General features: G+C 46.6%; 1 long non-coding RNA gene across 2 annotated transcripts; it reads right to left on the bottom strand.

Moving 5' to 3' along the window:
- Nucleotides 1–1,236: 1,236 nt before the first annotated feature.
- LOC121028066 (uncharacterized) lies at nucleotides 1,237–17,162 on the bottom strand. 2 transcript variants are annotated; one of them, XR_005789047.1, is made up of 3 exons: nucleotides 16,930–17,162; nucleotides 16,083–16,188; nucleotides 1,237–1,509 (listed from the first exon to the last, which is right to left on the bottom strand). It is a non-coding gene; the product is annotated as an uncharacterized LOC121028066 (long non-coding RNA). The 2 variants fall into 2 exon arrangements; XR_005789048.1 differs by lacking the exon at nucleotides 16,930–17,162 and adding an exon at nucleotides 16,854–16,903.
- Between the last annotated feature and the right edge of the window lie 7,008 nt (nucleotides 17,163–24,170).

The following is a 24,170-nucleotide window of genomic DNA, read 5'->3' as shown; positions in this document are numbered from 1 at the left end:
GTGCAAAAGGGTGGTTTTATTAAAGCACAGCACCAGGACCCACAGGCAGAAAGAGCTGCACTGGGGTTGTGAAGAGTGACTGATTATATACCTTCAGGTTGAGAGGAGGTTAGGGATCCCATTAAGTCTCTAAGGAATTTTGGCAACAAGGCTTCCAGGACCCTGAGGGGCTAGCTGCTGTTAGGAAAAGGTCATTTATTGCTGTTTAGTAAAAGCTCAGTCATGAGACCCTTCAGATGGATATCAGTGAGGCTTAAGCTTTGAGGATGATTACCAACATATATCTTGGGGGGTAGAGATAAAGGAAGTTTCCAAAGGAGTTTTTATATGTTAAAGCAGACTTACAGGATTCTGGGGGTCAGGATACTGTTAAGATTGCCTTTGCCCCTTAGCAAAGTGTCGTCATGGGGGCAGCTGAGCTCCTAGAGGAATGTCACTCTGCCTGTCTCAAAGACTTGTCAATGGGCTGTAAGTTATAAGGGAATTTTATTTTTTAAATTCTGCTTTTGTTTCCCACATCAATGCCATTGCCAATGTTAGAACACTCAGGAGCACCTGCTGACCACTGTATCAGGTTCAGTGGTCTTGGTGTGGCACTCAAGGTCTGACAGCAGCCCAGGGTCCCCTCTTCCCAGTCTCTACAACTCACCTCTCACTGCTCCTCAACAGGGCCACCCTCTCCTGCCATTTATCCCACCCCTCTCCCCAAACAGTCTGTTCTTACCTCCTTGACTCTTATCCCATCCAATATGGAGGGCACCTCCCTTCCCCTCCTCCTGTCCCCCATTTCAACATGGCATTTCACCAACTCTCCTCCCCTCTTCACTGCCCATCACATTCACCATCCAGCTTGAGTTCCTTTTCCTCTAGGAAGCTCCTCTGACAAATCCCACCTCCCCTCATTCAGGCAGGCCTGGCCTCAGAGCGCTGAGTAGCCTGACACCCTTACTTATCCTTGGGGAAAGGATGGACCTTGAGCCTTTCTCTTCCCTCATCTGTGAAGTTGGGAAATGATTACCCACCTTATAGGACTTTATGAGGATCATGTGAGATGATGAGAACATTGTAATAAGTGCTCAATACATGTCTACCTCTTTTTCCCCCAAATCCCCTCAGTTTGGATGTATTTAGTCTGCACTGCATTTGTGGGTACTTTTTGCTTTGGAACTGCCTTTGGGAACTCAAATGATTTATAATCTTGAGGTCAGGGGTGTTAAAAAACAAAATTCAAGTGAATACGTGTAAAGATCTTACTGGCTTTATTCAATGATTCATGAATGGGCAGCATCCCATCCAGCAAGTGGAAAGGAGCTCCAAGAAACTGTACAAAAGGGAAAACTTATAGGCAGAAAGAGTCAGGGCAAGGTAGTGATTCCAGCAAGGAGTAGATTGTTTCAGGCAAGGTCACCTTCCTTTGGAGCACACCGGGAGTCTGTCAGGGAGATTTTGTCACTGGTGTTGACCAGGAAATTCCAGACTGACTGGTTAAAATTACATTCCTGGGAAAGGCTGAAACAGCAGTTTGGTTAGGTGACATCGGCCTTAGCACAAGTGACTCCATTTTGGGCCTATTGTCTTTCTCTCTCTCTCTCTCTTTTTTTTTTTTTAAACAGGGGAGACCCTATTGTGATGGTTCTTACTTTTTATTATTTTTTTTTAAGTAGGCTCTATGCCCAGCATGGAGCTCAATGCAGGACTTGAACTCAGAACCATGAGATAAGACCTGAGCTGAGACCAAGTGTTGGACTCTCAACCAACTGAACCACCAGGTACCCCTATTATGATGGTTCTTATAGAGAGGTCCTCTAACCACAGCATCCGCATCTCCTGGGAACTTGGTAAGAATGCAAATTCCCAGGCTCCACCCCAGGCCTGATGAACCACTGTCTCTGGTGGGTAGTCCAGCCATCTGCGCTGTACCAAGCCTTCCAGATGATTCTGGTGCATGCTCATGTTTGAGAACCACTGCTCTCTTCCATTGCTTGGAGTGTGAATGCACTACAGAATACTACAGGACTCACTACGCTCCATAAGCTTCAAAAAGCCAGTCAACCAGCTCTCCAACCAATAAAGTTGCCCCATTCCCCAGAGCTGACTGTCCATTCAGTCTCTAGAGGTAGATCCCTTTCAGACAGTTTGTATGCTTCCTTTGTATGTTTTGTTGTGTGTGTCCTCTCATTGACGTTTTGTGGCAGCCAGGAGCTTGGATGGCTGTTAACGGAGAGGTACAGGCTCTCCAGGACCCACTGTGGTGTCCATTCCTGCCCTGCTTCTCTGCACCTGTGTCAGGGTTTCCCAGAAGGCAGATGGAAGGCGGTGCTGGGTGGAGGGAGGGAATACAGGCAGTATGTGCTTGGCCTTTGTGGAAGCTGAGGGGAAGATCCACCCTGTACCCCAGGCAGCTTTCCTCAGGGAGCAGGGGCTGCCTGTGCAGCCGAGGAGGGCCAGCGTGGCATGAATGGAGACCTTGTATCGAAGACCTCACTGGAGCCAGGAGCCACAACACAGGGGCTTTTCACGAGCAACCTCGCAACAGAGGCAGCATTGAGCGTGACTGGTGGCTTTCGGGTAGACGTGGGGTCTGGTAGACGCGTGGCATCAGTGGAACAACATTGCTGCTCCTCCTGACCCTGCCTTGGCTGGGGTGGGGGGAGGTCAGATGTCTCCTTTCAGAGGAGAAGACTTGAAGAGTCATAGTGTCCGTAGCTCAAGCTGCCTGGACATCATCCCCCTCCCCCCATGGGCCATCAGTCAGGGTTCAAGGCTGTAGCAGGGGCACAGAATGTGAGCAAAGGGGTCCATGTGTACTGGGCAGGAACGGGTTAAAGATAGCTGCTTGGAGACATTGCCAAAGCCCAACTCCACTCGGGCTTGCTATAAGACCAGGGACAATGCCAGGCATGTTGTTTCTGTCTAAGAGGGATGCAAGCCCATTGTGCGCCCCCAAGGGGTTATTGAGAGGTCAGGAAGCACTGTTGGGGGGCTGCTGTTTGGAGTCTGCCCAGGAGCATTCAGAATGGGGTGACAATGAGGGTGGGGGAGAGAGGTGGGGTTAATGCTACCAAAGGAGAAGAGTTTCCCTCCATCACATATAGACACACCCTCTCCATCACCTGCAGCCAACCCTCACTTCCCCAAGGTGGTTAACTGACCAGCTAGCCAGGTCCCTGATTTCCTGTCCCTTTTGCACTGTCTCTTTTAGGGTGACCCATTGTCCTGGATTCCCTGGGACCAAGGATTTCCCAGGATGCAGAACATTTGGGGATAAAATTGGGACAATTGTCACCCTACTTTCATCCTGGAGAGCTTTTGTTGCATTTGAAACTTCTCATACTTCTCTCTCATGACTCCCCCATCAAAAATTTGATAACAAAAGGGGACAGGACTGTTTTGCCACTTGCAAGCATGGCTAATGGTGTATTGTCTGCAGATGTCGTGGGTCTGCAGAAGCCCTGGTTCAAATAAAATCGGGAAGCAAGTTATGGCTGATGTTTATTTAGCATAAGTATATTGAGGAGGCATCCATGCATTCCCCGTTTTCACTCGGTGGACACATTGATCTCCTACTTCTTTGCTCCCTTGAAGGACTCTTGCACTCAGCCCAGCAGGTTCCATTCATCCCTCCAAAAGGCCCAGACTGGGTGAGGTGGCCTCTCATGGGCTTGCAGTGTCATATGTGACACACACACACACACACACACACACACACACACACACACACACACTCTTACATTTACACGCGCACATATGCCCGGCACTCCTCATGCTTAGTTCCTAATCTGCTCTAGGAGATTGTGATCTCCTTAAAGGAAGGATTGTTTTCTTTACTTTTTTGGTATCTGTTGCCACATAGAAGGCTCAGTATTTACGAGTGAGCACATGATTCCCATCCAGGAGAGAATTCTTGATCTCCTGGATGGAAACCCAGGAGGGCTGTCCTTCATGGACAAGGGGGCCTACACGGTGGACTGGGGTATTGCAGGGTAGAGATGGGTCAGTGGCCTTCTGGGAGCGAGCTGTGGGGCACCTGGGAAGGCTGAGGCCTGAGTTTCTCCTGGCTGCTGCCCCTGTCTCCAGAGCAGTCCTGAGTCAGTCCTCCTGGTGTCTGCTCTTAGTTCCAGGCTGGGCTGCTGTGGCTGTCACGAAGTGGTGACTCCCCGCTCCCTGGGGCTCATGTTTCCTGAGCTCCTAGACAGGCAGCCCCAGGAGAGTCTTGCATACACAGCCCCATCAAAATGACAGTTGCCTCCAGGGGCCACTTGATTTTCAGGGAAAAGCTGTTCTGCTTCCACCCTTCCATCAGAAACCAATGATTCCAACCAGGTCATCTTGGGGCACCAGGATGTTTGGCGGTCACACTCGGGGAGTCCAGCTGTCTCCTTCAGAGGTCTCCCATGGGGCCACTCCCAGGCCGTTACAAACTCACAACCTTGGTGTGTGAAACAAGCCCAATCACAGGAGGAACGCCGAGACTCGGAGCACAGTGAAGCCAGGCTTTAATCAATATTCCTGCAAGAGCAGGTGTTTGATGGAGAGGCACATCCAGGGCAGTCACAGCAGGTAATTTATCACCTAGCACGCAGGTCCCTCCCTGGTTCCTCATTGGCTGAGTGCTCCAGAGGTTTCGGCCTTTCCTGGAAGTCTCCTATGCCCATGTAAGGCAACAAGTAGGCTGATTGGAACAAATGTACATTCCCTGAGGTGACCCTGAGACTTCCAGTCCCTCCTCCCTTTCTTCTATGGCGCATGTTCATTGCAAAGCCCACGAAAATAGCCCTTGAATCAGGAGAAGAACCAGGAAGTTAAGTGTATAAAGGTATAGTATTAAGTTAAGGTATAAAGTTAAGTGTGTAAAGTGTATAAAGGTTTTGGACTCCACTGTTGGGGGTGGTTTGTACATACTTCCAGCAGGTTGTAGACTTACTGTTAACTGAACAGCACAGCTTTTATTTAGTACTTCTGAAAATGAATCATCTCCCTTCTCACACTTGGGACAGGAGGGCCCCTGGAGAAAGCCTGGAGGCAGAGGGTATGAACTCAAGGTGAGCACCAGGAAAGCTAGGGCCCTGGGCCACCAGCAGCTTTTGGCTCCTAAAAGGGCTCAGCTAACCAGGATGGGCCCTGTCCCTCATGAGCCAGTCTCTTTTCCTTGTACCCTTCCTTCTCTTTTGTTCTCACTTTCCCTATCTATACCTCTCTCCATCCCAGCTGGCAGCCCCTGCCTCTTAGCCCAGGAGAGGGTGACGTGGATGAACAAGTCCCTCTCAACCACCCTAGTGACCCCATTACGACCTGGTTTTTCTTTGTGATACTGATTACAACCTCAAATTAATTGCCTATTTTGTGTTGCCTTGCCAACTTGAATGGAAGGAGGGCAGAGACTAGTTTCTTCACCTAACTGTGCCCTAGCACTTAGTGCCTGGTGTATCATAATTAATGACCGAACGAATGAGGCCGAGCGTTTGGTCTCATGCTCCAGTCTACAGTGATTTAGTGCTGGGCAGTGCTCAGGTACCGTGTTTGGAAGTTTCCTGGGAAATGGGGCACCTGGCTGGCTAGTTTGTACAGCATGTGACTCTTGATCTCGGGGTTATGAGTTTAAGCCTCATATTGGGTGTAGAGATTACTTAAAAAAAAAAAGAAGTTTCCTGGAACAGAAAGCTGGGGGGCCCAAGGTTAGCGAAAGCCCCCTGCAGTTCTAAAACTTTTTTGGGGGTTGGCGCCTGGGTGGCTCAGTCGGTTGAGTGTCCGACTTGGGCTCAGGTCATGATCCCGCCTTTTGTGAGTTTGAGCTCCACATCAGGCTTGCTGCTGCTGTTAGTGCAGAGCTCAGCTCAGATTCTCTGTCCCTCTCTCTCTGCCCCTCCCTCGCTTGTGCGCTCTCTCAAAAATAAGTAAACATCAAAAAAAATTTTTTTTAAAGCAGTTTTTTTTTTTTAACCCAGGGGAGCCACAGGAGGCAGGAGGGAGTTTTGGGTATAGAGATGGTGACAGCCCTAATTGCCTGCCTTCCTTTCTGAAAGGGGAGACCTGCCGACACCTTTCTGTGCTCTTTGAACATGAGCCCTGCTCCTCCAATGCCCACACTCCTTAGGTCCAGAGAACTGAGGTTTTTTGGTTATTTCTAATGTTTATTTATTTGAGAGAGAGGGAAAGAGTGAGCAGGGGAGGTGCAGAGAGAGGGAGAAAGAGAAAGAATTGAGGTGGGCTCCGTGCTGCCAGCATAGAACCCGACCTGGGGCTTGAACCCATGAACCACGAGATCATGACCTGAGTGGAAACCCAAGAGTCAGATGTTCAACTGACTGAGACACCCAGGCGGTTTTATTTTTTTCTAATGTTTATTTGTTTATTTTGAGAGAGAGAGAGAGAGAGAGAGAGAGAAAGAGAGAAAGAGAGAGAGAGAGCATGTGAGCAGGGGAGGGGCAGAGAGAGAGGGAGAGAATCCCAAGCAAGCTCTGTGCTGTTAGTGCAAAGCCTGACACAGGGCTTGAACCCACGAGCCATGAGATCATGACCTGAGCTAAGATCAAGAGTGGGACGCTCACCTGAGACCAAAAACGGTGGTTTTATTAAAGCATGGGAACAGGACCCTTGGGCAGAAAGAGCTGCCCCAGGATTGTGAGGAGTGACTCATTATATACTTGGGAATTGGGGCGGGGGTAAAGGCAAGGGAAATTTTCCAAAGGGATTTTCATACGCTAAAGAGGACTCCGAGGATACTGGAGGCCTAACTATGGTCAACCTAAGGTTGTTTTTCCCTCTAGCAAAGCTTTAAGACAGTAAGGAGTTCCTGAAGGAATATTATACTCTGTCTGCCTCAAGTAGTTGTCAGTGGGCTGCAGGTTATAGGGAAATTTAATTTGATCTCCCTTTTCCTTCTGCCTTGGTTTCCCACATCAACTACCACTTGTTAATTTTTACAGTTTGACAAGTATTGTGCTAAGTACTTTATTTATGCTATTCCATTTAATCCTTACAACAAACGTACAACGTGAGTCCTCATCTTTCAGATTTTCGTCCTCTCAGCTCATAAAACCCTGAATTCAAGCCCTGTGTTTATGACTAATGTGATACATCTCAGCTTCCTAAACACTTCAGACTTGACTGCCAGTCCAGGACTATTTCTGCCCTATTATTCTGCCTCTCAGACTTCCCCTTATCTCTGTGCTCTATCTGAAGAGTGTCTGCTGTTTACAGGTCAAACTTTGTATCCTCACATAAAGTCTAAAGTCAGTAGACAGGCAATTGTTTCCTAGGGCCTAGGAAATACATTACAAAATTACAGAGGCGACAGAGATGAAAGATGATGCCCAAGTTTTAGTGACACTGGAGTGTGAAGTAACAGAGAATGGTCTTTTCCATGGGTCCAAAATTGAATAGTCAGTTAAAATGCATTTAGTGCTTTCTAGGAGAGGAATAAAGTTATACTGAACAGGACACATATCTTTAAGGAGTAAATACCCTCATTGGGGGCATGAGTTACATCGGAGAGGCAGAGACAACACAATGTGTTCTCTAAGTCCTGCTTCATTTTGCCTAGGCGCGTAGCAAGACTACATTTCCCAGACACTCTTGCTGCTAGGTTTGGCCATAGGAGTCCTGACCAATGGGATGTGGCAGAAGTGATGTGGTATTGTCCATGCTCCTTCCACTTCAGTCCTACATTTGTTTAAGGTCACAGCCTCACAAGTTAGAAGTAGCTCAGAAGTGCCAAGGAGGAGCCCCTGACAGTCCTGAGCTATGACTGGAAATTATGGTTTGGCATAGCCTGCTTGTCCTGACAGGAAACTAGCAAAAAGAAAAAACGTAACTGACTTCAAAACCATACTAAACTTAAAAAATAGTTGTTTAGTAAAAAAAAGTTGCCTAGGTGGCTCAGTCCATTAAGCATCCAGTATCAGCTCAGGTCATGATCTCACAGTCTGTGAGTTCAAGACGCAAGTCAGGCTCTGTGCTGACAGCTGGGAGCCTGGAGCCTACGTCTGATTTTGTGTCCCTGTCTCTCTCTGCCCCTCTCCAGCTTGTGCTCTCGATCTCTCAAGAATAAACATTAAAAAAAAATAGTTGTTTAGGGATGCATACAAAGGCACTGAAGATACTCTGAAAAGTAAGATAGAACAAAAACAAAACAAAAAAAACCTAGGGGTGTCTGGGTGGCTCAGTTGGTTAGGCATCTGACTTTTGAGTTCGGCTTGGGTCATGATCTCACAGTCTGTGGTATCGAGCCCTGTGTCGGGCTCTGTGCTGACAGTGTGGAGCCTGTTTGGGATTCTCTCTCCCTCTTGCCCCCTGCCCCCATCCAAATAAATAAGTAAACATTTGAAAAATAAAAAATGGGCACCTGGGTGGCTCAATCAGATTAAGTGTCAGACTTGGGCTCAGGTCATGATCTCACGGATTGTGAGTTCAAGCCCCACACTGGCCTCTCTGCTGTCACCAGGGAGCCTGCTTGGGATCCTCTGTCCCATTCTCTCTGTGCCCCTCCCTTGCTTGCATGCTCTCTCTGTCTCTCTCAAAATAAAGAAATTTTTTTTAACTTAAAAAAAATAGGGGCGCCTGGGTGGCTCAGTCGGTTGGGCATCCGACTTGGGCTCAGGTCACAATCTCGCGGTCCGTGGGTTTGAGCCCCGCGTCGGGCTCTGTGCTGACAGCTCAGAGCCTGGAGCCTGTTTCAGATTCTGTGTCTCCCTCTCTCTCTGACCCTCTCCTGTTCATGCTCTGTCACTCTGTCTCAAAAATAAATCAACGTTAAAAAAAAATTTAAACTTAAAAAAAATAAAAATTAAAAAGTTAAAAATTAAAAAAATCTTCACCTTGTTGCCTTGAGGTAGAGGATGGAGAGGGCTGTGAGCAAGATGGTACAAAAGGAACTTCAGATGGAAGTTGGGTCACTCCTTTGTGGGTATTCATGATGTTAGTTTTAAAGGAATCGTACATAATGACCATTTAAAAAGCAGATGGTGCTTCATGTGCTATTATTTGTGTCGGTGTCTCTGTCTATCTATCTATCCATCGATCCCTCTTCTCATATATATGGCCCAGAAGAAAGATGAAGGAGGAATGTCTGAAGAAAGGGGTGAGTAAGCAAAGGAGGAGTGGAGCATTTATAAAGCTGGTGGCCCTGCAGGTAGGTGAGAAAGGAAAGAGCCACTAGCAGAAAGGCAAGGATTGGCTAGAGAAGCAATGGTGACAGCCTGGACCATGACGTTGGGGAGTGTCAGGTGTCACACGGTGGGGAGTGTTAATGGCCTGTCAGGGTCTCTGCAGGAAAATGAGGCCATGCACAAAGATTACTGAAGAGAGTTGAATAAATGACTTTATAGCAGGTGGGCAGGGGTAGGAGAAAGCAACAAGAGAGGGCACAGTACCCCTGGAATAGCAGGAGCTGGGAGCCATTACCACTCTGTGGATCGAAGGGAAAAGGGAGAGAATGTGGGGAGACAGCGGTACGGAAGGGCTCCCTCACAGGAACGCGGGCAGCCCGCAGTGACCCGAGAGAGGGGGAGCCTGAGGAAAAATATCCCAGTCTCCTCCTTCCCATCTTTCCATCTCTGGCTGGGGCTCCCCACTGGCTGCATCTGCCCAGAAGCCAGAGGGAAAGTCCATTCGCACGGTCCCTATGTGTCAGCCTCTTGGGGCTCAGGGTACGGAGTGAATCTGGAGGGGCAAATGGAAAATACTAGCCCATTGGTGAAGAAGAAAGTTTTGTAAAGAAGCTTCCAAAACGTCAGAATGCAGGGCACCTGGGCAGATCAGTTGTTTAAGCGTCCCACTCTTGATTTCAGTTCAGGTCATGATCTCGTGGTTTGTAGGGTCGAGCCCTGAGTCATCAGGTTCTGTTTAGGCGGCACGGAGCCTGCTTGGGATTCCCTCTCTCTCTCTGTCTGCTCCTCCCCACCCTCAAAATAAATAAATAAGCATTTAAAAAATGTCAGAATGCTGTCAGTCTGGGGACTTAGCATCCATCAGGCAAGGCAGGAGCACCAAATGGTAGGAGTTACAGTATTCTTTATCATTGGGCACATGGCGGGGGCGGGGGGGGGGGAGGTCAGTTTCACTTAAGAATGTTTTTGATGAAGCTGTAAAAGGTATTAATTTTATTAAACCTTAACCTATGATTTTTTAAAATGTTTATTTTTATTTATTTTGAGAGAGTGTGTGTGTGCAGGGGAGGGACAGAGAGAGAGAGACAGACAGACAGAGAGAATCCCAAACAGGCTCTGCCCTGTCAGCCCAGAGCCCAATGCAGGATTCGATCTCATGAACTGTGAGATCATGACCTGAGGCAAAACCGACAGGCAGATGCTTAACTGACTGAGCCACGCAGGTGCCCCACTTAACTCATGATTTTTTTTTTTTTTTATCCTTCTGAGCGTTGGTACAGGAAGTGTGCATAAAACACTGCTAGTGCCTATTGAAGTATGAAGGTTGTTTTAAGGAAAAAGCATGTGCGATTTTTTTGATTTGCCAACTGAACTAACTGCTTTCTTCATAGAATCCTGTATATATATTTTTTTACTTTAGAGAATGACAATTTTTTTTATTACACTTGGATATTTTGCAGTTATTTTTGAGTGATCAAAGTGAGACTGTCACTACAATGAAAACAACTGATAGTAATTGTTTGTTGCCAATTATAAAACTTCAGCTTTAAAGTAGAAATTAGAATTGGGGGGGGGGGGGCGCCTGGGTGGCTCAGTCGGTTAAGCGGCCGACTTCGGCTCAGGTCATGATCTCGCGGTTCAGGAGTTCGGGCCCTGCGTCGGGCTCTGTGCTGACAGCTCGGAACCTGGAGCCTGTTTCAGATTCTGTGTCTCCCTCTCTCTCTGACCCTCCCCCGTTCATGCTCTGTCTCTCTCTGTCTCAAAAATAAATAAACGTTAAAAAAAAATTTTAGAAATTAGAATTTTGGAAACCTTGTTTCCAAACCACCTCTGGTTTGGAAAGCACCTTTGTGAGCTTGACAGCTACCCGATACTTTAAGACTTTTTTGATGGGATTGGTGTTCATATTAATGAATGTGGCCTTTGATATTATATGAAATGGGCTCTCCCTCACCTGGAAGATTTTTATGATTTAATGAATCTATATCTATCTATCTATCTATCTATCTATCTATCTATCTATATGTGTATATATATATTTAAGCAGGCTACACATCCAATGTGGGGCTTGAACTCATGACCCTGAGATCAAGAGTCACATGTTCTATTGACTAAGTCAGCCAGACACCCCACCAATATATATTTTTAAAAGCTTATTTCTTTTCTGAGAGAGAGAGAGAGAGAGAGAGAGAGAGAGAGAGAGAATGTAAGCGGCAGAGGGGCAGAGAGGGGGACAGAGGATCCCGAGCAGGCTCTGTGCTGCCAGGAGAAAGTCCAACATAGGGCTTGAACTCATGAACTGCGAGATCATGAGCTGAGCTGAAGCTGGAGGCTTAACTGACTGAGCCATCCAGGCGCCCCTCCCCCCCACACCAGTATTTTTTAAATGATCAATACATGAGATTGCAAAATCGCGGAGACAAAGATCCATTCAAAATTCAAGAGACTACTGTATCATTGTAACAGAGTACAAAAGTTCAACAATGTATTTTCAAGTTCCACACTGCAAGTTACTTTGAAGAAACTATACCACTTGTTGAGTTTTGGTATGGTATCAAAGAACAATAACCCACAAATATCAGCAAAGACTATGAAAATACTATACCCATTCTCAATGGCAAATCTGAGTGAGGCCAGAATTTCCTCACATTTCAGTCCAAACAACATATCACGGTAGATCGAATGCAGAAGCAGATATGAGAATCCAGCTATTCCTTTATTCATCCAGACAAGAGATTTGCAGACATGTAAAACAATGCCACTCTGTTCACAAGTGTATTTTTGTTTTTATAGTTTAATGTTTATTTTTGAGAGAGACAGCATGTGTGTGCGCAGGTGTGAGCAGGGAAAGGGCAAATAGAGAGAGAGACACAGAGAGAGAGAGAGAGAGAGAGAGAGAGAGAGAGAGAGAGAGAGGATCCGAAGGGGGCTCTGACAGCAGAGTGGCTGAAGCAGGGCTCGAACCCATGAACCCTGAGATCGTGACCTGAACTGAAGTCGGGGGATTAACCAACTGAGCCAAGCAGGTGCCGGTTTTTATAATTTTTAAAAATAAAAATGTTATTTATGTTAACGTGGAATGGGTTTATTTTTAATTTAAATGAGTCTATACTAATTTTTTTGTTTTACTTCCTTTTTTTAATGTTTTTTTATGAGAAATTTTTACTTTATAGTACTTTATAATGAAATTCTTTACATAGCAAAAGTAAAACAATTGATTTCAGAGGTTACAAATGGTTTCACACTTAAAAAAGAAATCGCTTTTATTGGTCATAAAAATCCATCTTTGATATAAGCGACACAAACATTTTCTCACTTCATTGAGGTATTTTGATTACCTCCTTATTGATTTATGAAATTGTGGCCACACTGCAGAATTTTCCTTGTTCTCAAAATTTTATATCTTTTTATATCTTTATATCTTATAGACTTTTACATCTTTCTCCTTTCAGAGTGTTACGGTTTCTTTTAGGAACTTAAAAGCTCAAAGATCTTTGTTTATTACACTGGCAGAAAGTAGAGAGTACCTGGACAGGCTTTTCCATTGGTAAGCCAAGACAGATGCTCTGAGAAAATTCTTGACACAAAACACCTCTAAATGCTATGAAAATGTAGAAAGCATTTGTTAATGCAACACTGCCCATAGAAGAATAAGAAAAGTCCCCAGAGGCCAAAAAATAAAAATAAAATCTGGACCAAAAATTGTAAGATAACTCTCAAGCTATAGTCACACTTGGGGTGTTTCTAGTTGTAGTAATTAAGAATACAAGGGTTTAATACTGGACCCTAGAAGATAGCTTCAATGAAAATGTTGAGAACAATACCCTAGACTAGCAAAAGTAGCTGAAAAAGGAAAATTGTTTATTTTGGCATTCACAACATGCAAGGAAGATCACATTAGTAAAATGATGTTAAATGGTTCTTGAATTCTTGAATTCTAAGTTTGTCAGAAGCCAGGAGCAACTGACAACAAGTAAATGCAAAAGATTCCCATAGATAAAGTTAGAGAAAGTCTCACTAGATTAAAAATCCTACTACAAATAATTAAAAATCCAAAATTATAAAATAACCAAGGAAACAGAAAACTGAGCAGTATTTCCCGGAACTGAACATCATGGAACTTCATGTGATGCAAAGATTGGGTGAAATATACAGTCTAGCTGAATAAGAAAATAATACAAAAGCAAAATATATATACAGCTTTGCAAATTCTCTTACCCTGTGACTCTGGAGAATTCTCTACATGCAATGGTTTATTCAATAGGAGGGAATGTAATATAAAAACAGAGATTCTAGTCACACTGCTGATTCACATCTTGCATTTGTCCATGTGGCATCCAATTATTAATTTGGCCTTCCACTGCCTAGTTTCCTCCTCATTAAAATAGGAATAACTGTACCTGCTCATAAGGCTATTGTGAGTATGATAGGGATTACATTGAAATCTGCAGATCACTTTGGTATATTAATAGTTGACATTTAATATTTTAACCATCCATGAATATAAACATGAGATGTGTTCCTATATATTTATATCTTCTTTAATTTCTTTTAACAATGTTTTGTAGTTTTTATTTTACAAGTCTCTTGTCTCCTTGGCTAAGTTCATTCCTAAGTATTTTATTATTTTTTGATGGTATTATAAATAGAATTGTTCTTTTGTTATTTCCTTCAGGTTGTTAATTGTTTATACATAGAAATACAACTCATTTTTGTTGACTTTGTATCCTGCTACCTTGATGAATTAGTTCATTTAGTAGTTCTGACATTTTTTTGAATGGACTCTTTAGGGTTTTCTACATATACCATCATTTCATGTGCAGAGGTAATTTTATGTCTTCCTTTCCAATTTTGTTTTATTTCTTTCTCTTGCTTAATGGTTCTGGCTAGCATTTCCAGTAGTAGGCTGAATAGAAGTGAGCATTTTGCCCTGTTCCTGATCTTAAAGGAAATACTTTTAAATTTTTTTTAAATTTACATCCAAATTAGTTAGCATATAGTGCAACAATGATTTCAGGAGTAGATTCCTTAGTGCCCCTTACCCATTTACCCCATCCCCCTCCCACAACCCCTCCAGTAACCCTCTGTTCTCCATATTTAAGAGTCTTATGTTTTGTCCCCCTCCCTGTTTTTATATTATTTTTGCTTCCCTTCCCTTATGTTCATGTGTTTTGTCTCTTAAAATCCTCATATGAGTGAAGTCATATGATTTTTGTCTTTCTCTGACTGACTAATTTCACTTAGCATAATACCCTCCAGTTCCATTCACATAGTTGCAAATGGCAAGATTTCCTTCTTTTTGATTGCCGAGTAATACTCCATTGTATATATATACCACATCTTCTTTATCCATTCATCCATCGATGGACATTTGGGCTCTTTCCATACTTTGGCTATTGTTGATAATGCTGCTATAAACATGGGGGTGCATGTGGCCCTTCGAAACAGCACACCTGTATCCCGTGGATAAATGCCTAGTAGTGCAATTGCTGGGTCGTAGGGTAGTTCTATTTTTAGTTTTTTGAGGAACCTCCATACTGTTTTCCAGAGTGGCTGCACCAGCTTACATTCCCATCTTTTTTTTTTAAATTATTTTTAAATTATTTAATTTTTTAATTAATTTAATTTTTAATTATTTTTTATTTATTTTTGAGAGAGCACAAGCCGGGGAGGGACAGAGACAGGGGGACAGAGGGGGACAGGATCTGAAGCAGGCTCTGTGCTGACAGCACCAAGCCCGATGTGGGGCTTAAACTCAAGAACTGCAAAATCATGACTGGAGCAGAAGTCAACACTCAAGCGACTGAGTCACCCAGGTGCCCCTGTTTTAACTTCTAATATGACCAATAGCAGTACATAGAATCCAGCCATTTAGTGTCTTTAACATAAGACCCTGCACCCAATTCCAGTGTGTGTGTGTTTTCCCCAACCACCAAACGATTCTCTGATACCAGCTGGGTCTCCTACAATTCAACTCAATTCTGACACTGTCTACCTGGAGATGGAAATCAGATCCCACAGGTTAAAGGCTCAGCCTTACAAGACTGCCCCTACCTCCTTCACCCCTTCAGATCCCAATCACAAGCCTAGGTTGTCACCTGTTCCAATCCCCTCCTTGGATTCAATTAATTTGCTGGAGTGGCTCACAGAAGTCAGAGAAACATTTCACTCACTAGATTATTGGTATATTATAAAAGGGTATAACTCTGGCAGTTAGACGTTAGAGCTGTATAGGGCTGTCTCAGCATGGCACTGTCCTCAGGCTCCACCTGTTCACCAATGTGGAAGCCCTACCGTCCCTGTTTTTGGGGTTTTTATAAAGGGTTCTTTACATAAGCATGCAAGTCATTGGCTGTTGGTGACTGATTTCAATATACAGCCCCTATCCCCTCTCTGGAGGTTAGAGGGGTAGGACTGAAAGTTCCAGCCCTCTAAATACAACCTTGGTTGTCCTGGCAACCAGTCCCCCTTCCTAGGAGCGTTCGTGGAGCCATCTCATTAACATAACAAAAGACACCTTGCTAACTCCCATCACTTAGGAAATTCCAAGGGTTTTAGGAGCTCTGTGGCAAGGATGGGGATGTAGACTAAATATATCTTATTATAAATATCACCAACGATATTTAAGAATATAAAGGAATCCTAAAACCAGAAAGTTTGAGAAGCAATATAGGGAACACAATGCAGGTAGCTAGTTACAGGATTGTTGGAATTGCAGAAAAGCCAGAGGGTGGCCAGGAAGCCAGAGGGGCTTAACTGGGAGCTGCTACTGCCCTTGAGACTGAAGGACAAAGGTGGGGTCGGGTGTACCACTGGCCAGGAGCAATAGCTTCCTTTTGGGACTTGGCATTATAAAGGACTACCTAGTGGGAACCAGAATCATGTTAGGGGCTGCTTGAGAGGATCTGAAAATACCAAGGAAGTGAAGCTCCTGCTGGAAGCCCCAATCAGAGCAGAGAGAAGGGGGACAAATACCTTGGTTTCTTTCTTTCTCTTGCTCCCCAATTTCACTGGACAGCCCTGTCTGGAAACTGGTTCTCAGCCGACGGGTGGGGAACACAGCTTGCAGGAGTCCGTTTTCCTGCAATACAGACCAGAGGAGAACAGGGATGTGAGAGCAGTAGAAACATGCTTGGCCCAGAAAAGGAAGGAGAGAACCAGGATGTTGGCTAGAGGGAGCCACAGGGATGAGAAAGGCTGCTCTTGATGGGAGGATCTCCTACTGGCCTGAGGGAGCGGGATAGAGTAGAGTAAGACAGAGGCAAACCTAGTCCAGGTGGGGATAAGGGCAGAAGGGAGAGATGGCCAAGTCCAGGCAGAATGTTAGCCAATTTCCATATGAAAAGCGCTTACTGGGACCAACTGATTAGAACTGCAAATAAGGAACTTATTTAGAAATTGTTGGCATGCTACTCTTAGAGTCTGCCTCTTTGGGAGACTGGTGGATACTGGGCATGGGAAGGCTAATGTCATCTTTTCCTAGGCTAATAATTTTCAAATGTCTTCTATGCAGTCTATACCTCTCTTATATACAACAGCGTGCTAAAGATTTCCCCCTGGATGATGAGGTGCCTTCTGCTGTGACTTGGGTAACTCTTATTCACGCTCAGGTCTCCCCTGAAATGCACTTCTTCAGAGAATGCCACCCTGGCCCCCATGGCTCAGGCTTTCTTGTCATTAGCTGATTAACATCTGTCTTTTCCATCAATCTAAATGAAAAGGTAAATTGAGGTACTCTCGAATTACCAGAGTTTGAGTAACACAGGAAACGCGGACTGCGGCAAGCCACAAGCCAGTCCCTCGAGCGTTTTGGAGTATTTACCTGCAAGGAACGCAAAGTGGGGAGTTCCGCCAGAGTGCAGGCTGTAAGTTCATTGGCTTGAGGACGGGGAGGGATTCTTGGCTGAAGTTCATTGGTCAGGAGAGAAGCGTCGGTCTTGCATAATCAGGCTCAGAGCGGGCATATCCTTCTGAGGGCGCATGCGTGAGATTCTCCATTTCCTATTCTCCGATTCCATGTTAGGCTGAAACTTTTTCACACTTCCCGCCCAGAGGTTATTGCATCTTTGTGGCCGGCTCCTAGCACAGTGCAGTGGTACCCGTCCCCCATCTTCGGTTTCGCTTTCCCGGGTTTCTGCTACCTGTTGTCAGCTTCGCTCAGGCAGCAGAAGATCGTCCTGACGAATCTGCGGAAGGTCAATGGTAGCCTCATTCTACGTCACAGTGTGACGTCATTACCTCACTTCCTGTCATCCCTCCAGCATCTTACTATCTCGCGTGATCACGGGAACGGGAAGGGTGAGTAGAATACAGTAAGATATTTTGAGAGATAACATCCGCCTAATTTTTATTACGGTATATTGTTAGACATGTTCTTTGTATTATTATTGCTGATTTCTTACTGCACCTAATTCGTGAGATTAACTTTGTTATGGGTAGGTATGTATAGGAAAAACCATAGTTTATTATAGGGTTCGGTATTACTCACAGTTTAAGGCATCCGCTGGGGGTCTTGGAACATATCCCCTACGGATGGGGCGGGGGCGCTATTGTGCTTGGTTCGAGGTAGTACTTAATATTTGATGAGTGAACAAATGGCGGATTGTAGGGAGGTGTAGAATATGGGGGAGCATCCCCGTCCCTGAGGTTCACATTGAGCAACTGTCCCCTCGCTCCTGCCTTCAGAGTCCCGGGGAGCCAGAGAAGAGACCTGTGTTGGGGGATCTTTCTTCCCTAGTGTATGCAGCTCACAGAACAGAGCCAGAAGCTTGAAGTTTAATTCTGGCTCTCACATGGTAGCTATGAAATCTCGGGCAAGCCAAATAAGTTTTCTCAGTCTCCATCTTCTCGTGGATAAATCTAGACAGTAATATCTGCTCCCCCACCCCTAGAGGCTGTTGTGAAGGTGAGAGTGTTGCTGATAGAGGACCACCAAGCACAAACCCGAATTTAGAGGAGCCCCTCAACAGTCCTCCCGCTTTAAGCCCTGGGTGGCTACACTGATGTCACCAGGCCTGCTGTTTATCTCCTCCGGAAAGGAAATGTTAACTGGAAGCACTTCAAGGGACACAACTCTTTGACTGTGGAGTTGGCCACGTCTCCACAGGCTTCTGAAAGCAGTGGTGGAGGGAGCCTCCAGTGGGTGTGGGGTGTGCTGGCCAGCCGAGGGGCCCAGCCCATCTTCTTCCACCACAGCTACTGTGGGGTTCACACATGGGGCAGCTGACGCAGAGAGCAGAACAGGTTAGACCTAGGAGTTCTGATTCCCAGATCAGCTCTGGGTTCTTGTGCCACCAAGGACAAATGAAAGAGATATGTCATGGGAGCACCTGGGTGGTTCAGTCGGTTAAGCATCCAACTTCAGCTCAGGTCATGATGTCATGGTTTGGGAGTTTGAACCCTGCTTTGAGTGAGCTCAAGCCCCACTTTGGGCTCTGTCTGCCTCTTGCTCACTCACACCCCCCCCTCAACTAAAAAAAAAAAAAAGAAAGAAAGAAAGAAGTCATGAGCAGAAAAAAGCTTCCTGGAAATGCCCATGTCTTTTCTCTGCACAGGCCTATGTCAAACTCTGGGAGATAGGGACTGAGGGTCCAGCTCTGCCCTCAAAGAGCTTGTGGTTGAATAGGTAGTAGATGGATGCCCTTATCCAGGGCAGAGACCCTGCCTTGTTAGGGAGCAGTGAAGGCAGAGGCTTCTCAGGGGCAGAAGCGGTGGGTGGGCGACCCCGTCCCACTGCTGCTGGCTGGTTCTTTCTCAACTGGAGCTGCTGAGGCAAGTCTGTCACGCACTAAGGAGGGTGCTTCCTGGCTCCAGGCACTGGGGGTTGACTCACACGGATGCCATTGGAAAGAGCTTGTCTCAGAGGAAGGCCTGAGGTTCCTGAGGAGAAACAGTCTCACTTCCTCATTTCTCCAATTGAAATGCTGTTAGAGCCCCTGGGCCCGGCCCACAGAAGTCTGAGAGGTCTTAATGCAGGGGATTGGAGGTGAGGTGGTCTGCAGGAATGCAGTTGCCCCCCATGCCCTAATCCCCAGGGCCTGGGGGAGAGGCAGAGTGCGGCTGGTACCAGCCCGGACTGCAGTTTCACCACCACAGCCCCTCTGAAGCCAGGCCAGAGTGTATGAATTATAGGCCAAGCCCGCCTGGGTGAGGGGGCTGAGCTGGGGAGTTCTGGGCCTCACAGCGCTCTAGGGTAGATAAGGATGGATCAAAGGGGCCAAGGCCTCCTACACCACTAAGTCGGGAACCACCACCGGGTGGTTGGAGTGACAAGACAGATCATATGTATATACATGGAGGGGATTTTGTGTTTCCTTTTGAAGCCCTTTGCACAAACATCTTGTGTGTGAAGCAGCCTGTGCACCTTCTGCTGCACAGCCCCCCACCCCTCTGGTGTGGGGTCTTACCCCCCTGCCCTCCCCCAGGTCTTCCTGTAAGGCTGGTCCTGTGTCCTTTCAGGTTTATCCCTGGGGGCCCAAGTTGGCTTGAAGTTAACATCATGAGCAGCTTTTGTGAGCCTCAGTAAGACCCCCGGGGGCCCTGTGCCCACCCATGCCAGTCTTGGGGTCAGTGGACACTTTGTTACAGCCTGTAATCTAGCTTCTAAGTCCTGGAGGAAGAGTGGATTTTCCTGGACGTTTTGTGGAGGTCAGGAAGAGGGCATTTCACACACCAGTCCCCCAGCAACACTTCCCTGCCCAGTAGACATCCTGGCCCTCTCTGCATCCTTGTTCCTCAGCACTGGCTGCCAGCCCCTTCTTCCCTTTCTGTTCCTTACTCAGACTCTAAAACCCCCTCTCTTCTCCAGTGCAACGGGGCCTTTCCCAGGTCCTTCCCTCAGGCCTCCTTGGGATTTCCCTGCAGTCTGTAGACTGCAGCTTTCACCCAGCGAACACATTCAGAGTCGCCTCAGCCAGCAGCTGCCCTATAAATAGCTGTGCTTTGAGTGCCTTCTTAAACCTGCTCAGGGTGCGTCTGGCCTGCCTCATCCCACCACTCCTTTGTTGTTGTTGTTGTTGTTTTTTTTAATTGAAGATTTTTTTCTCTTAAAAAAATATTTTTGTTTTGTTTTAGTAATCTCTATACCCAGTGTGGGGTTTGAACTCAACGACCCCGAGATCAAGAGTCACATGTTTTACCGACTAAGCCAGTCAGGCACTCCCTTCGTCCCACCACTCCTAAAGCAGAGAAGAGTTTAATTGTGGGGTGTGCAGTCTCCTTTGCAGGGTGCAGGGCCCAGCTGGGTGAATGGCCGTCCCAAGTTCCTGCATGCTCTGGGGATATTTCCAAAGCTCAGGGCTAGGGTCTTTGTCTGTTCTCAGGTTCCAGGAACCCATCCCTGCCTCCCCTAAACCCTAACAATCTTTCCTTCCTCCAAACAAAGAGCGCTTTTGATCTTTATCACTCTCTTGGAACATACATGCCAAGTGTCTTGGGTAATAAAAATAAGATTATCAGCAAACACACAGAGAGCACTTACTATGTTCCAGGTACTATTCTAAGCACTTTATAGTTACTAGTTCATTGAATCTCAGTAGTTGGGGTTGAGGGAGTCTGTCTAATTTCTTTAATTATATAGTGAATTCCTCAAGGGCAGAGACTAGGGTGACACATCTTTATATCCCCCAAATTCCTTGCACTCCAGGAATGTTTGCTGATTGACTCGGTCTGTCCTTGGGAGGTGACATCCCATCCTGGTTACTCACTTTCCCTTTCTCTTCAAATGGGACTAGGATTTCCTTTCCTACTCCCTTGGGTAATAGAAAGTGACCTGGGGAGGCTTTGGGGTCATTGGGACTTTCTTCCTTTGACTGCAGATGGCACACCTTCCCTATCAAGGAAGGCACATGCCAGAGAGGAGCAGAGGAAGACAGGTGAGCTTTCTGAGTAGGAGGGGAGAGAGGTGCCCTGTGTGTGTGTGTTCATGGTGGTTGTCTCTGGATGGTGGATTGTGGATGATTTTGGTTTTCTTTTTATGCTTTCTTGCATTTTCTACCATAAGCAAACATTACTTTTACACTCTCAAAAGAGGAACTAGAGATGGAAAAAGAGAAATGTTTATTGAGTATTTTGTTGAGTAATGACTGTTGAGGTGAGCTTTAAAGGATGAGCACAGAAGCCCCAGAAGCTGGGCTGGCATTCAGCAGGCATCCAGTGATCTGTTTTGACTGACCAGTGCCTATCCCACACCCATTAATAAATATTTTAATGTCTGTCCTGCCCATGGGCGCCTGGGCAGCTCATATGGTTAAGCATCTGACTCTTGATTTCGGCTCAGGGCATGATCTCATGGTTTGTGTGTTTGAGCCCTGCGTCGGGCTCTGTGCTGGCAGTGTGGACCCTGCTTGGGATTCTCTCTCCCCCTCTCTCTGCCCTTTCCCTGATCACTCTCTCTCAAAATAAATAAATAAACTTAAAAAAATATATTAAAAAAACCCTCCGCAGTCCAGAAATGATATCTCTTCTTTGAATAGGAGGAAGATTGTAATCTGGGGTCAGTTCCCTTCCCCAAGCCAGCATCTCCCATCCAGTGATGTTCTCTTTGCTTCCTCTCACAGTGGCTGCAGGAAGGGTTTCTACCTCCTCTTCCCTGGATTACCTGTTTCAGCCTCCCAGCCTTTAGAGTGAGCAGTCTTTGACTCCAAGCTGGCTGCATGTTTTTAAAATGTGAAGGTCTTAAAAAATAAATGAATTAAAAGGCCAAGGTCTGAGTCCCATGCCACACCACTTAAATCAGAACCTCTGGGGTGAGCCCTCAAACAGGGGTGATTTTTAGGTTCCCAGGATGCCTCCAATGTGTGGCCAGGGTTGAGGACCACTGAGGCAGATGCAGAAAGTCCCCGGAGTGGACAAAGGGGCCAGTACAGAGATGCCTGCCCGGCCTCTGGGGGCTTGTAGTTGACCACAATGTTGGTGAGCAAACTAGAACCTGTGCACAAAGAGACAGGAACACTCGGTGTGGTGCCCACCATATCCAACCTGTGCCAATTCAGACATGGCTGTTGAGGATGCTGAGGAAGGAGGCAGTTCGGGTGTCCTGAAGGTAATCAGGCTGGTCTTTCTGGAAGAAGTTCTGGAGGCAGTTTTGTGGGGGGGAGAGGCCTTCACAATGTTGCACTGACTCTTCTGATCCTTTCCAAGGGTTTTCTCTCAGGTTCCTTATCTGATGAACCAGCTTCTTTGTAACTCTGGTCCCAATTGGGTGTGGCTGGCCACTCTTCAGTCACTACCCCAGCTCTCCAGGACACCCCGGCAGACTAGGCTCTGACAGATAAGAACTGTGCTTGTTAGCACAGCTGTTCTCTGCAACACCCAGTGTTGTTTTCAAGCCTACGGAAATTTGGGTGCGGAAGTGTGGCTACATCCACCCAACTTCAGAGTTGGGCTTGGTTCCAAATAAAAGGAAATTTAGTCAGTTTTCCCAGACACAGGGACAAAAATAGAGTTGACAGGAACCTCAAAGGGTCTGCTGAGGTACGAGGGTTACACCTAGAAAAATCAACTGGATCTTTGGTCTGGATGCTGTCAGATGCCCTGGTCAAAACTGGACTTTGAGCATCAACAACTAATGTCTGGTGCTCTACAGGTGATGTCTCACAAGAAAGTGATTTTGTTCCTGCTGCTGTTAAGAGTCTTAGAGATCTGTGTGCTTTTTGGGCCTTTTTGGTCAATAACCTGGATTCTGGGGTTAATGAGGTTCAGATTAGCTACATATGTGGCCGAGGAGATTGTACCTGAGGGGGAAAGGAACTAGGTGGTATAACTCATGTTTGGATAGATGGGACCTGGCATGATTTGTTATGCCCACCTTCAGCCTTGGATCTTGCCTCAGACGTGTGTGGGTGTCCTCTGTAAGCTCATGCTGCAGAATGGGGCCTCCCAGGAGAACTGGTTCTGCCTTGACATCCCCAGCAGGACCGTGCCGAACCAGTGTTGACGTCACCGGTGTCCTTCCTCACTCTGTGGAAAGTGTCCTTCTTTTTCCTGTACTTTCACCAGCTCCAGGGGCTTTATACACAGTGGCTGGGAGGGGGGTCTCCCGCTCATCACGGGCCTTTCGAACACTCCTCTGTGAGCAGGTTTCCCGGCACCCAACACATGGAGTTACGCTGCTGGTGAGCAGCAGAACTGAGCTGCAATTCAGATCTCTGGATCGCCACCCTGCCCTCCTCCAGGTGGTGAACTGTCGGCCCAGAGACTCCAGAAACTGTGGCCGTTGCGTAAAGCGGAAGGTGTGTAATCAGGGTCGGAAGAGGACAACACAATTCCCACGTCTCCGTACATTTGTCGTTGTGCCCATGCTGTATGTGGCCTAGCCGGGCCAGAGGTGGTCCCTGTAGGCAAAACAGATACCCTCATCCCCTGTGAAGATTTCACACGGCTCCAGGCTCCTGCTTGTGTCGATGGTGACGAGAACGGGTGTAAGGTGGCAAGGCTGAGCTCATTTTCCTTTAAAATTAGAAATGCCACACTGAAGTGACTGGGGCGAATTATTTGACCCTTCTGAGCTTCATTTCCTCATCTGTAAAGTGGGAACAAGAAAGGAACTGGCTTCACAGGGTGTGGCAGAGGCTCAACTGAGATGATATTTACAAAGTGCCCAGGGAGCACAGAGCACAGGAAACTTACTAAGGCTGAGAAACCATTTTTCCTAAAGGGTGCTCCTTCGGAGCCAGTCTTCCTTCTTCCTTGCCTTTGTCTATCTCCTCACAGCCTGTGAGGATGGGTGTGGGTGGCTGTCCTTTGGAGACAAAGCTGTCCCTAGGGGAAGTGACAGGTCCCTGAGACATAGTGAGTCAACAGCTTGGGGGTCCTGGAGCCTACCTCTCCCTGTGGGCTGGTCTGCTTGCTAGTGTACTGAGTTTTTGCTTTCCACAGGTCAGCCTGGGGCCCTGCCTCCTGTCTTGCTGTCGTCCCTTGCCGGAAACCCCGCCCCATTGTCCCAGGCAGCCTGGGCCTGGGGAGCCCAGCTGCTGGGCTGACAGTTTCCTTTTGAGGCCGAGATAACTTTGAGAGATGTCTATCTATCAGGTTCAGGGAAAGGGTGGAGGGTCTGAGTGAGTC

This window comes from Herpailurus yagouaroundi, unplaced genomic scaffold (genome assembly GCF_014898765.1).
Source record: "Herpailurus yagouaroundi ecotype Mexico unplaced genomic scaffold, PumYag 100, whole genome shotgun sequence".
Lineage (NCBI taxonomy): Eukaryota > Metazoa > Chordata > Mammalia > Carnivora > Felidae > Herpailurus > Herpailurus yagouaroundi.
This window is presented reverse-complemented; position numbering and strand designations above follow the sequence as displayed.